Raw genomic sequence first — 12,734 nt, 5'->3', positions numbered from 1 at the left:
GCTCTCCCTGCTGAGTGCCAGAGAACAACAGGAACAGAAGATGTGATTCTGGCTACATACATGGCACCTGCCACATAGTCAGTGGACACTTGGAAATGGTTGAGAATTTCAAGACCCATGTGACCTGCTCAGACTGTCTTCCCCAAAACAGGAGATTTTGTCATTATGAGTTCTACCTGCTGCTCTTTGTTGAGCATCCGGTAGGCAGTGTGGGATTGGAGAGATGTCAGGTGTTCAGTCAGAGAAGGCAATGGCACCCCACTCCAGTACTCTTGCCTGGAAAATCCCATGGACGGAGGAGCCTGGTAGGCTGCAGTCCGTGGGGTCTCTAGGAGTCGGACATGACTGAGCGACTTCACTTTCACTTTTCACTTTCACGCACTGGAGAAGGAAATGGCAACCCACTCCAGTGTTCTTGCCTGGAGAATCCCAGGGACGGGGGAGCCTGGTGGGCTGCTGTCTATGGGGTCGCACAGAGTCAGACACGACTGAAGCGACTTAGCAGCAGTAGCAGCAGCGTGGGGTGTGAAAACACCTCATTTGCCCCTGTGATCAAGAGCAATGTGACGAGAGCCAGGGCCCCTCCCTTCCTGCCCAAGAAAGAGATCTCTCTGGGCTTTATCCAAGATGCAAAAGGACACCTCACAGCAACGATCCACTTCAGAATTTCCCGTCACCCCCAAGACACACTGTCTGCAAGTCTGAGGGCTGCCACCACCCAGCCTCAACACAGTCACCTCCCACAGAAAGAACCCAGCTTTCCCAAGCCCCAAACCACCCTGGCTCAGGCACTGACACTCCAACACTCCTCCTGTAACCCCACCACCCCGCCCTGTGTTGCACTGTTCATTGCGACTATGGGATGTCTTTCCACCTTCCTCATGTGACTGCAGCTCCTAGACCGTCGCTCTAGGTGTGGGGGTGTCCTGCTTCTCCTAGTGTCCCCACTGCTAACACAGCATTTCACAGAGCAGAGGCTCCTAAAAGGTCTTCGGAATACACGAGCCAGTGAGCAGGGGGCTCAATTCATTCTGCTACTTCCTAAAATGACCCAGGCAAATCCAAATAAACAGAGATTATTTAGTTTTTGAAAATGACACACAAGAAGGACAGAACCATGAATTCACTACAATTACTTTTATCATCTAATTCTTCCCCCATCAATATTACTGCCAAGTAAGCTCACTTTTCCAAAACAGTTCTAATTCCAATTCCATTGCATCCTGTTCGGGACCACAAAACACAATGGAAGAGTCTCCAATCTCTTTTACAAAACAGCGAAGCTCTTGTTCTCGAACTGGGTAAGTTCAAACACACTGTGATCAACATCATTCACTAAGTTAAGACACTGAAGTTTATTTAGCCTTCTATGAAAACAATCATGGAACAAAAAAAAAAAAAAAAAGAAAAAATCAAATTTTGAAAGTTCTCTAAGGAAAGCAGATGAATCTCCATGTCATCATAGAGAACAGGAATCCAAAGATGCTATACACCCGTTTCCCCAACTGGCCTGGGCCAGCACGTCTGAGAAGGCTGACCTCTCCCTCTTCAATCACAGAGGGAAGGATCACCTGGATGCTGCTCTGGCTCAGCCCGCCTCATCCTCCTCCCTTGCAGGCTACGTAGACAGGGGTGGGAAGGCCCTCAAAGCCCTTTGTTTGACCCTGAGCAGAAATGCCACGACGTCCCACTTGCTGGTCTCCGCATAGGCCTGGGGACCCCACAGGAGCTCAGAGCGGGCAGGGTGGCTTTCAGGCACTTGCCGGTATGCCAGGTACCCCTCCTGTACCCACATGTGGGTAAGCAGCTCCCTGGGCTCCCCAAAGTTGCAGTGCTCACTCTCGACAGCCCCCCCATCCTGCTGAGTGCTCCCCTGACCTTCTCCTCGGGGGCACGGTCTCCATTCCACATGATTAGGCTGAGGACCAGTACCGGGAGGCCGGCCTTGGGCAGGCCCTGCCCACTGTTCAGCATCATATCATAGGTGAGGCCCACGGTGGGGACCATGATGTAGATGTGCTCCCTGGGTTCCACCTCCTTCACCTCCACACCACAGACCAGCTGCAGGCACTATGAGGCTTGGCCGAAGACCACCGGAAAGTGCTCCTGGTCATCCCTGAGGACCTTCTTTAGCATTTCCACCTGGGAGGTCAGCTCCTTGGCCGGATGCATGAGCAGCAGGAACTTAATCAGGTTAGCCAGCATCTCATTCAGAGCTACCGGGGGCAAGGCCAGAGACTGGGGTGGGGGGCAATTGCAGTCTCCCCTGCCTCAGGCCCCGAGAGCTGCGCCTCCAATGGGCCCTGGGCCTGGGTCCTAAGTTCTTCCTCGAGCTTGCTCAGCTCACTCATGTCGACCATGAGCGCGATGCCTGGGATCAAACCACAGCCTGAGGCAGGAGGGAGGCGGCGGAGGGGGGCGGGGGGCAGATGGGGACATATGGGGACCACAGGCCTGGATGGTGGAGAGAGGGGATGTGAACAGCCTCAGCTGAAAACCACACCCTGGGCGGCCACAGGCCACTTATGCATCTCCTCTTGAAAGGTGTTCTCAGACTTCACAGGCGCAAGCCTCCGGGGCATCCAGTCCCCTGGCTACCTGAAGAAGGAAGTGAGGTGTCTCCCCAGGGTGCAGTCAGCACAGTCCAAGACTTCCGAGGCTGACAAGGTGGTGGGACTAGGCCCATGTGGGGTCCCCTCTGTTCTGGGATGGGGAGCCCCTGGTGTACACTCAGGGCACCCTCCTCACCTTGACTCCGGGTACTGCCTGGACCACCTCTGCTCTCTGACCTCAGGACATGGGCCTCAGACCTCTGCTTTCGCCTCCTGGTTCCTGCAGCTCCTGTGAGAGAAAGGGAGGACGCAGCTCGGGTGGTATCCTGTGGCACAGCCCTCAGCCTTCTGTGACAGTACGAGGGGTGGACTCTGTGAGGTCCCCTCAGTTTTGTGTGGCGGGAGGTCCCCTCAGGGCTCCCTTGCAGTGCTCACCTTTCCCCTGGTACAACCTGATCCCTACCCTCTGGGGACCTGCAAGGAAACTCAGAACAAGACCCTAGCCTGAACAAAAAGTGCTGAGGGGCCCCACGAGAGGCCGCACCTGCCCAGGGAATCCCACGGGTCCTAGGCTGGGGAGATGCTCGGTCCTCAACTCCTCCTCACGTCCTGCCCGGCCTCCCAGCACTGACCACAGAGGCAGGGGTCTGCTTAGTCCTCCATCGGGACTGGTGTGTCCAGCCTCTGCTAACCCGAAGACATCCGCACTCCACCCGAAAAACCTCACCTCACGAGGTCCCTAGGCCAGGTGTCAAGAAGCTGCTCACCCTGCTCACCACCCTGCTCTGGGCCCTCCAAGACCCTCCTGCAAGGGCCAAGTCCCTCCCTGTTGGGGTCTTAACTGTCTCGGTCCCTCCTCGCATGGAGCCTGTACTCCAGGCAAGATCTGCAAGTGTCCTGTCTGCAATCGGGAGGCTCTGCTGCTTTCGCCCGTCTCTCTGACAGGGATGTCAGGCACTGCGGCATGAAGTTGTCCTGCCTGGGGACTACCAAGGTTCCCTCTGGTCTGAGATCTGACTACCCTCAGTCCTCACTCAGGGTGTTCACCTTGACTTCCGGTAGGACCTAGGCTCTGTCGTCTCCCCACTAGGAAAGGTGGGAAGAGGTCCCTGCTCCTCGCACCTGGTCCCCACACTCACAGACCCGGAACTCAGGAAGAGAGGACAGACCTAGTGTGCTCTTCTCGCCCCAAGGGCTCCCAGGGCCGATAACAGGGGCTGAGATCTGTGGGGTTCCATCAGTCTTACCTTGGGGTCCCTAGAGTCTTCACTTGGGGTCCCTTCAGTCATCCCTCAGGGACCTCAACTTGTCTCTGTGTAAGGGCTTTCGATTCTCTCCTCTCCCCACTCGTGCCCCATCCGTTATGTCAGGTCCCCAGTCTCTCTGACACCCGGATGTCAGGAAATGCAGCATGGTTCATCTGCCCTATGTCCTCCCAGACCCCACTCTGCTCTGGGGTCCAGCGTCCTCTTCAGTCTTCCCTTAGTGTCTTCACCTTGACCCTCAAAAGAACTAAGATCTCCCCCTCTTCCCGTCTGAGGCCCTGCCCCTTCTAACAGTTGCCTAATGTCTCTGAGATGCAGATGCGGAAGTCCGAACCGGCTGCCAAGTGCTCATCCCACCACCAGGGTGGCCCAGGGCTGGCAGCAGGGGCAGGGATCAGTGGGGTTACCTTTTATCATCCCTCAGGGACCTCGTCTTGAGCCCTGGCAGATCCAGGGATGCCCCTAGTGTTGACCCGAGGCGGGACCCTCACATCAAGGCTCAGGGAACACAGAGGGTGGATGAGCACATGCTGCATTTCCTGACATCCAGGTCTCAGAGAAACTGGGGACCTGGGAAAGGGGGCGTGGCCTCGGGTGAGCAGAGGGAAGAAGCCCAGCTCCTCCAGAGTTTCAAGTTGAGGACCCTGAGGGAGGACTGAGCGGACTCTGGACCCCAATCAGAGGAGACCTCAGGGAAGCCTGTAGCTGCTGTTGGCCCTTGGTGGCCCTGGGGTAGGATGAGCCCAGCGTGCGCGGTTTCACTTCCTCATATCCGGATCTCAGACTGGAGACCTGGTAGGGGGGCTGACTTCCTGAGGTCGGTCGGTCGGGATCTCAGACTGGGGACCTTGCATATGGGGCGGGGCCTTAGGTGGTCGGATTCCCAGGTCCGGTGGGGTGTCAGGTTGAGGACCCTGAGGAGGAACTAGAGGACCCTGAACCCCAATCAGAGGGTACCTCAGAGAAGCTCATCTCTGCCGTCAGTCCAGGGCAACTGTGGGGGTCGGAGGAGCGCAGCAGGCATGGTCTGACTTCCTGACATCCGGGTCTTGGAGAGCCTGGGGGTGGTATAAGGGGCGGGGCTTCAGCTGGGGAGAGGCGAGAATCCCAGGTCCCGGCCGGAGGCAGGTGAGGTGCCTGAGGGAGGACTGAGGGGACCCTGCATGAGGAGCGACGGAACCCCACAGATCCCCGCCCCTGTAGTCGGCCCTGGGAGCACATTCTGTGTGTCTGCCTTTCTTACATGCTGGTCTGAGAGAGACTGGGGATCTTGTGAAAGCGGCGGGGGTCTCAAAATGGCGGACGGGACAATCTCCGGTCCTGCCTGAGGGCCAGGCTGCATGCGAGGATGGACTGAAGCGGAAAGACCCCAACAGGGAGGCAGGGATCCTAGCCCTTGTGGGGACTCTTGGAGGCCCTGGAGTGGGGTGAGCAGTTTCTTGACTTCTGGCTTAGGGACCCCGGGAGGTGAGGTTTGTTTGGGCGGAGGGCAGAGGCTTCAGGTCGGCAGAGGCTGAACTCCGCAAACCCGAGGGAGGACTAAGCAGACCCCCGCCCCTGTGGTCAGTGCTGGGAGGCCAGGCAGGACGTGAGGAGGAGCTGAGGACCGAGCATGTCCCCAGCCTAGGACCCACAGGAAGCCCTGGGCAGGTTCGGCAGCATGTGGAGCCCCTCAGCGCTTTCTGTTGAGGCTGGGATCTTGTTCCGAATTTCCATGCAGGCCCCCAGAGGGGAGGGACCAGGTGGTGCCAGGGGCAAGGTGAGCACTACAAGGGAGCCCTGAGGGGACCTCCCACCACACAACTGGGGGGACCTCACAGAGTCCACCCCGCGTACTGTCACAGAAGGCTGAGGGCTGTGCCACAGGATACCCCCGAGCTGCCCCCTCCCTTTTTCTCACAGGAGCTGCAGGAACCAGGAGGGGAAGGCAGAGGACTGAGGCTCGTGCCCTGAGGTCAGAGGGCAGAGAAGGTGCAGGCAGTACCCGGAGTCAAGGTGAGGAGGGTACCCTGAGTGTGCACCGGGGGCTCCCCACCCCAGAACAGAAGGGACCACCCAAGGGCCTAATCCCCCACCTTGTCAGCCTCGGAAGTCTTGGACTGTGCTGACTGTACCCTGCGGAGCCACCTCACTTCCTCCTTCCGGTAGCCAGGGGACTGGCTGCCCCGGAGGCTTGCCCCTGTGAGGTCTGAGAGCACCCCTCAAGCGGAGACCTGTAAGTTGCCTGTGTCAGTCCGCCCAGGGTGTGGTGCTCAGCTGAGGCCATTCACAGCCCCTCTCTCCCCCAGCCTGGCCCGTGGTCCCCATCTGTCACCCTGGCTGACTCCTGTCTGTGGTTTGATCCCAGGCATCACGCTCGTGGTCGAGATGAGTGAGCTGAGCAAGCCCGAGGAAGGTTTTCAGGACCCTGGCGAGGCCCAGGGCCCGGTGAATGCGCAGCTCTTGGGGGCTGAGGCAGGGGTGGCTGCATCTGCCTCGGCCTCCTCCCCCACAGTGTCCTCCTTAGGCACTGGGGAGTCCTTGCCCCAGGAAGCGCTGAATGAGATGATAGCTAGCCTAATGAAGTTCCTGCTCCTCAAGTATCGAGCCAAGGAGCCGACCTCCCAGGCGGAAATGCTGAATAAGGTCCTCAGGGATAACCAGGAGTACTTCCCGGTGGTCTTCAGCCAAGCCTCGCAGTGCCTGCAGCTGGTCTTTGGCGTGGAAGTGAAGGAGGTGGACCCCAGGGAGCACATCTACATCATGGTCTCCATCCTGGGCCTCAGCTGCAACGCAATGCTGAGCAGTGGGCAGAGCCTCCCCAAGGCCGGCCTCCTGGTGCTGGTCCTCAACCTGATCATGCGGAATGGAGACCGTGCCCCTGAGCAGAAGGTCTGGGGAGCGCTCAGCAGATTGGGTGTGTATGCTGGGAGTGTGCACTGCATCTTTGGGGAGCCCAGGACGCTTCTGACCCACGTGTGGGTGCAGGAGGGGTACCTGGAGTACCGGCAGGTGCCTTACAGCCACCCTGCTCGCTATGAGTTCCTGTGGGGTCCCCGGGCTTATGCGGAGACCAGCAAGAGGGAAATCATGGCATTTCTGCTCAGGGTCAAACAAAGGGCTTTGAGGGCCTTCCCACTGCGGTCTGCAGAGGCTGCAGGGGAGTAGGATGAGGCGGACTGAGCCAGAGCAGCATCCAGGTGAGCCTTCGCTCTGAGATTGAAGAGGGAGCGGTCAGCCTTCTCAGAAGTGAGGGCCTGGGGCAGTTTGGGGAACCAGTGTATAGCTTCATTGCATTTGTTTTCTGTATGATGACATGGAGATTCACCAGTTCTCCTTAGAAAATGTTCAAACTCTGATTGTTTTCATAGAATGCTAAATAAACTTCAGTGTCTCAGCTTCGTGAATGATGCTGATGACAGTGCATTTGCGCTTACCCAGATTGTGAGCAAGAGTTTTGCTGTTTTGTAAAAGAGATTGGAGACTCTTCCATTGTATTTTGTGGTCCTGAACAGGATGCGATGGAATTGGAATTAGAACTGTTTTGGAAAAGTGAGCTTACTTGGCAGTAATATTGATGATGGAAGAGATGATAAAAGTAATGGTAGTGAATTCATGGTTCTGTCCTTCTTGTGTGTCATTTTCAAAAATTAAATAATGTCTTGTTCATTTGGATTTGCCTGGGTTATTTAAGGAGTCAGCGGATCATGAATTGAGCCCCCTGCTCACTGGCTCGTGTATTCCAAAGACCTTTATGGAGCCGCTGCTCCATGAAAGGCTGGGTTAGCAGTGGGGACACTAGGAGAAGCCGGACACCCCCCACACCTTGAGCGATGATCTAGGAGCCGTAGTCACACGAAGAAGGTGGAGATAAGTCCCCTAGTCACACTAAACCAGGCAACCCAGGGCGGGGCGCTCGGGCTCCTAGAGGAACGCTGCAACGTCAGTGTCTGAGCCAGGGCGTTCTGGGGCTTTGGGAAGCTGGGTTCCTTCTGTGGGAGGTGATTGTGATGAGGCTGCGTGGTGGCATCCTTCAGACGTGCAGACAGTGTGTCTTGGGGGTGACGGGAAAGTCTGAAACAGATCATTGCTGTGAGGTATCCTTTTGCATCTTGGATAAAACACAGAGAGATCTCTTTCTCGGGCAGGAAGGAAGGGGTCCTGACTGTTGTTGCATTGCTGTTGACCACAGGGGCAAAGGAGGTGTTTTCTACCACTGCCCCACCATCTGCTCAGAATCCTGGAGAAGAGCAAATGTTGCTTTGAAGTATGGCCCAGTATTCCCTGGGCTGGCCCTCTACTCTCTGTCCTGGGAAAGCAGATTACCAAGTATATTGAAATGACCATTTATTTGGTAATCTGGACTTTATTTTGGCCACTTGTGCCCATGCTCTAGATATCAGAGGGATGAAATGAGTGAAGAGAAGCTGCTAAGTGGAGAAATCCTGCTGGGTGACTGGATCCTGGGAACTTTGATTCCCAGCTGGGAAAGACACTGCTCCGCACCCCTCAAACACACACATACACCCCGGTTGAATAACATAACCTCTAAGAGGAAAACGCACAGAGCAGCGATTTTGACTGCTTTTTTTATTTATCTGAGACTCAGAGTCTGAGATCCAGATGACAAAAGAAATAAGTACTAGCCAGAAGAGATGCAACATCCATACATCTGTGTCTCTTTTGCTGTTATATTAAAAAAAAAAAAAAAAGATGCAACATCCACCAGCGTCCCTGGCTTCAGGCAGGTTCAGAAGTGTGGAGGCAGCAGAGACTCAACAGGTTAAGGCTGTGCCTGGCATCAAATGACAGGAGCGAGTTCCGGGCCTCAGGAGGTGGTGAGGTCACTGCAGTCTGGTGTGCGGGCGGGTGCAGGGGGCTGAAGGGGCAGCTCTCCCTGCTGAGTGCCAGAGAACAACAGGAACAGAAGATGTGATTCTGGCTACATACATGGCACCTGCCACATAGTCAGTGGACACTTGGAAATGGTTGAGAATTTCAAGACCCATGTGACCTGCTCAGACTGTCTTCCCCAAAACAGGAGATTTTGTCATTATGAGTTCTACCTGCTGCTCTTTGTTGAGCATCCGGTAGGCAGTGTGGGATTGGAGAGATGTCAGGTGTTCAGTCAGAGAAGGCAATGGCACCCCACTCCAGTACTCTTGCCTGGAAAATCCCATGGACGGAGGAGCCTGGTAGGCTGCAGTCCGTGGGGTCTCTAGGAGTCGGACATGACTGAGCGACTTCACTTTCACTTTTCACTTTCACGCACTGGAGAAGGAAATGGCAACCCACTCCAGTGTTCTTGCCTGGAGAATCCCAGGGACGGGGGAGCCTGGTGGGCTGCTGTCTATGGGGTCGCACAGAGTCAGACACGACTGAAGCGACTTAGCAGCAGTAGCAGCAGCGTGGGGTGTGAAAACACCTCATTTGCCCCTGTGATCAAGAGCAATGTGACGAGAGCCAGGGCCCCTCCCTTCCTGCCCAAGAAAGAGATCTCTCTGGGCTTTATCCAAGATGCAAAAGGACACCTCACAGCAACGATCCACTTCAGAATTTCCCGTCACCCCCAAGACACACTGTCTGCAAGTCTGAGGGCTGCCACCACCCAGCCTCAACACAGTCACCTCCCACAGAAAGAACCCAGCTTTCCCAAGCCCCAAACCACCCTGGCTCAGGCACTGACACTCCAACACTCCTCCTGTAACCCCACCACCCCGCCCTGTGTTGCACTGTTCATTGCGACTATGGGATGTCTTTCCACCTTCCTCATGTGACTGCAGCTCCTAGACCGTCGCTCTAGGTGTGGGGGTGTCCTGCTTCTCCTAGTGTCCCCACTGCTAACACAGCATTTCACAGAGCAGAGGCTCCTAAAAGGTCTTCGGAATACACGAGCCAGTGAGCAGGGGGCTCAATTCATTCTGCTACTTCCTAAAATGACCCAGGCAAATCCAAATAAACAGAGATTATTTAGTTTTTGAAAATGACACACAAGAAGGACAGAACCATGAATTCACTACAATTACTTTTATCATCTAATTCTTCCCCCATCAATATTACTGCCAAGTAAGCTCACTTTTCCAAAACAGTTCTAATTCCAATTCCATTGCATCCTGTTCGGGACCACAAAACACAATGGAAGAGTCTCCAATCTCTTTTACAAAACAGCGAAGCTCTTGTTCTCGAACTGGGTAAGTTCAAACACACTGTGATCAACATCATTCACTAAGTTAAGACACTGAAGTTTATTTAGCCTTCTATGAAAACAATCATGGAACAAAAAAAAAAAAAAAAAAGAAAAAATCAAATTTTGAAAGTTCTCTAAGGAAAGCAGATGAATCTCCATGTCATCATAGAGAACAGGAATCCAAAGATGCTATACACCCGTTTCCCCAACTGGCCTGGGCCAGCACGTCTGAGAAGGCTGACCTCTCCCTCTTCAATCACAGAGGGAAGGATCACCTGGATGCTGCTCTGGCTCAGCCCGCCTCATCCTCCTCCCTTGCAGGCTACGTAGACAGGGGTGGGAAGGCCCTCAAAGCCCTTTGTTTGACCCTGAGCAGAAATGCCACGACGTCCCACTTGCTGGTCTCCGCATAGGCCTGGGGACCCCACAGGAGCTCAGAGCGGGCAGGGTGGCTTTCAGGCACTTGCCGGTATGCCAGGTACCCCTCCTGTACCCACATGTGGGTAAGCAGCTCCCTGGGCTCCCCAAAGTTGCAGTGCTCACTCTCGACAGCCCCCCCATCCTGCTGAGTGCTCCCCTGACCTTCTCCTCGGGGGCACGGTCTCCATTCCACATGATTAGGCTGAGGACCAGTACCGGGAGGCCGGCCTTGGGCAGGCCCTGCCCACTGTTCAGCATCATATCATAGGTGAGGCCCACGGTGGGGACCATGATGTAGATGTGCTCCCTGGGTTCCACCTCCTTCACCTCCACACCACAGACCAGCTGCAGGCACTATGAGGCTTGGCCGAAGACCACCGGAAAGTGCTCCTGGTCATCCCTGAGGACCTTCTTTAGCATTTCCACCTGGGAGGTCAGCTCCTTGGCCGGATGCATGAGCAGCAGGAACTTAATCAGGTTAGCCAGCATCTCATTCAGAGCTACCGGGGGCAAGGCCAGAGACTGGGGTGGGGGGCAATTGCAGTCTCCCCTGCCTCAGGCCCCGAGAGCTGCGCCTCCAATGGGCCCTGGGCCTGGGTCCCAAGTTCTTCCTCGAGCTTGCTCAGCTCACTCATGTCGACCATGAGCGCGATGCCTGGGATCAAACCACAGCCTGAGGCAGGAGGGAGGCGGCGGAGGGGGGCGGGGGGCAGATGGGGACATATGGGGACCACAGGCCTGGATGGTGGAGAGAGGGGATGTGAACAGCCTCAGCTGAAAACCACACCCTGGGCGGCCACAGGCCACTTATGCATCTCCTCTTGAAAGGTGTTCTCAGACTTCACAGGCGCAAGCCTCCGGGGCATCCAGTCCCCTGGCTACCTGAAGAAGGAAGTGAGGTGTCTCCCCAGGGTGCAGTCAGCACAGTCCAAGACTTCCGAGGCTGACAAGGTGGTGGGACTAGGCCCATGTGGGGTCCCCTCTGTTCTGGGATGGGGAGCCCCTGGTGTACACTCAGGGCACCCTCCTCACCTTGACTCCGGGTACTGCCTGGACCACCTCTGCTCTCTGACCTCAGGACATGGGCCTCAGACCTCTGCTTTCGCCTCCTGGTTCCTGCAGCTCCTGTGAGAGAAAGGGAGGACGCAGCTCGGGTGGTATCCTGTGGCACAGCCCTCAGCCTTCTGTGACAGTACGAGGGGTGGACTCTGTGAGGTCCCCTCAGTTTTGTGTGGCGGGAGGTCCCCTCAGGGCTCCCTTGCAGTGCTCACCTTTCCCCTGGTACAACCTGATCCCTACCCTCTGGGGACCTGCAAGGAAACTCAGAACAAGACCCTAGCCTGAACAAAAAGTGCTGAGGGGCCCCACGAGAGGCCGCACCTGCCCAGGGAATCCCACGGGTCCTAGGCTGGGGAGATGCTCGGTCCTCAACTCCTCCTCACGTCCTGCCCGGCCTCCCAGCACTGACCACAGAGGCAGGGGTCTGCTTAGTCCTCCATCGGGACTGGTGTGTCCAGCCTCTGCTAACCCGAAGACATCCGCACTCCACCCGAAAAACCTCACCTCACGAGGTCCCTAGGCCAGGTGTCAAGAAGCTGCTCACCCTGCTCACCACCCTGCTCTGGGCCCTCCAAGACCCTCCTGCAAGGGCCAAGTCCCTCCCTGTTGGGGTCTTAACTGTCTCGGTCCCTCCTCGCATGGAGCCTGTACTCCAGGCAAGATCTGCAAGTGTCCTGTCTGCAATCGGGAGGCTCTGCTGCTTTCGCCCGTCTCTCTGACAGGGATGTCAGGCACTGCGGCATGAAGTTGTCCTGCCTGGGGACTACCAAGGTTCCCTCTGGTCTGAGATCTGACTACCCTCAGTCCTCACTCAGGGTGTTCACCTTGACTTCCGGTAGGACCTAGGCTCTGTCGTCTCCCCACTAGGAAAGGTGGGAAGAGGTCCCTGCTCCTCGCACCTGGTCCCCACACTCACAGACCCGGAACTCAGGAAGAGAGGACAGACCTAGTGTGCTCTTCTCGCCCCAAGGGCTCCCAGGGCCGATAACAGGGGCTGAGATCTGTGGGGTTCCATCAGTCTTACCTTGGGGTCCCTAGAGTCTTCACTTGGGGTCCCTTCAGTCATCCCTCAGGGACCTCAACTTGTCTCTGTGTAAGGGCTTTCGATTCTCTCCTCTCCCCACTCGTGCCCCATCCGTTATGTCAGGTCCCCAGTCTCTCTGACACCCGGATGTCAGGAAATGCAGCATGGTTCATCTGCCCTATGTCCTCCCAGACCCCACTCTGCTCTGGGGTCCAGCGTCCTCTTCAGTCTTCCCTTAGTGTCTTCAC

The sequence above is a fragment of the Capricornis sumatraensis genome, chromosome X (assembly GCF_032405125.1).
Source record: "Capricornis sumatraensis isolate serow.1 chromosome X, serow.2, whole genome shotgun sequence".
Classification (NCBI taxonomy): Eukaryota; Metazoa; Chordata; class Mammalia; order Artiodactyla; family Bovidae; genus Capricornis; species Capricornis sumatraensis.
Note: the sequence above shows the minus strand (reverse complement) of the source record.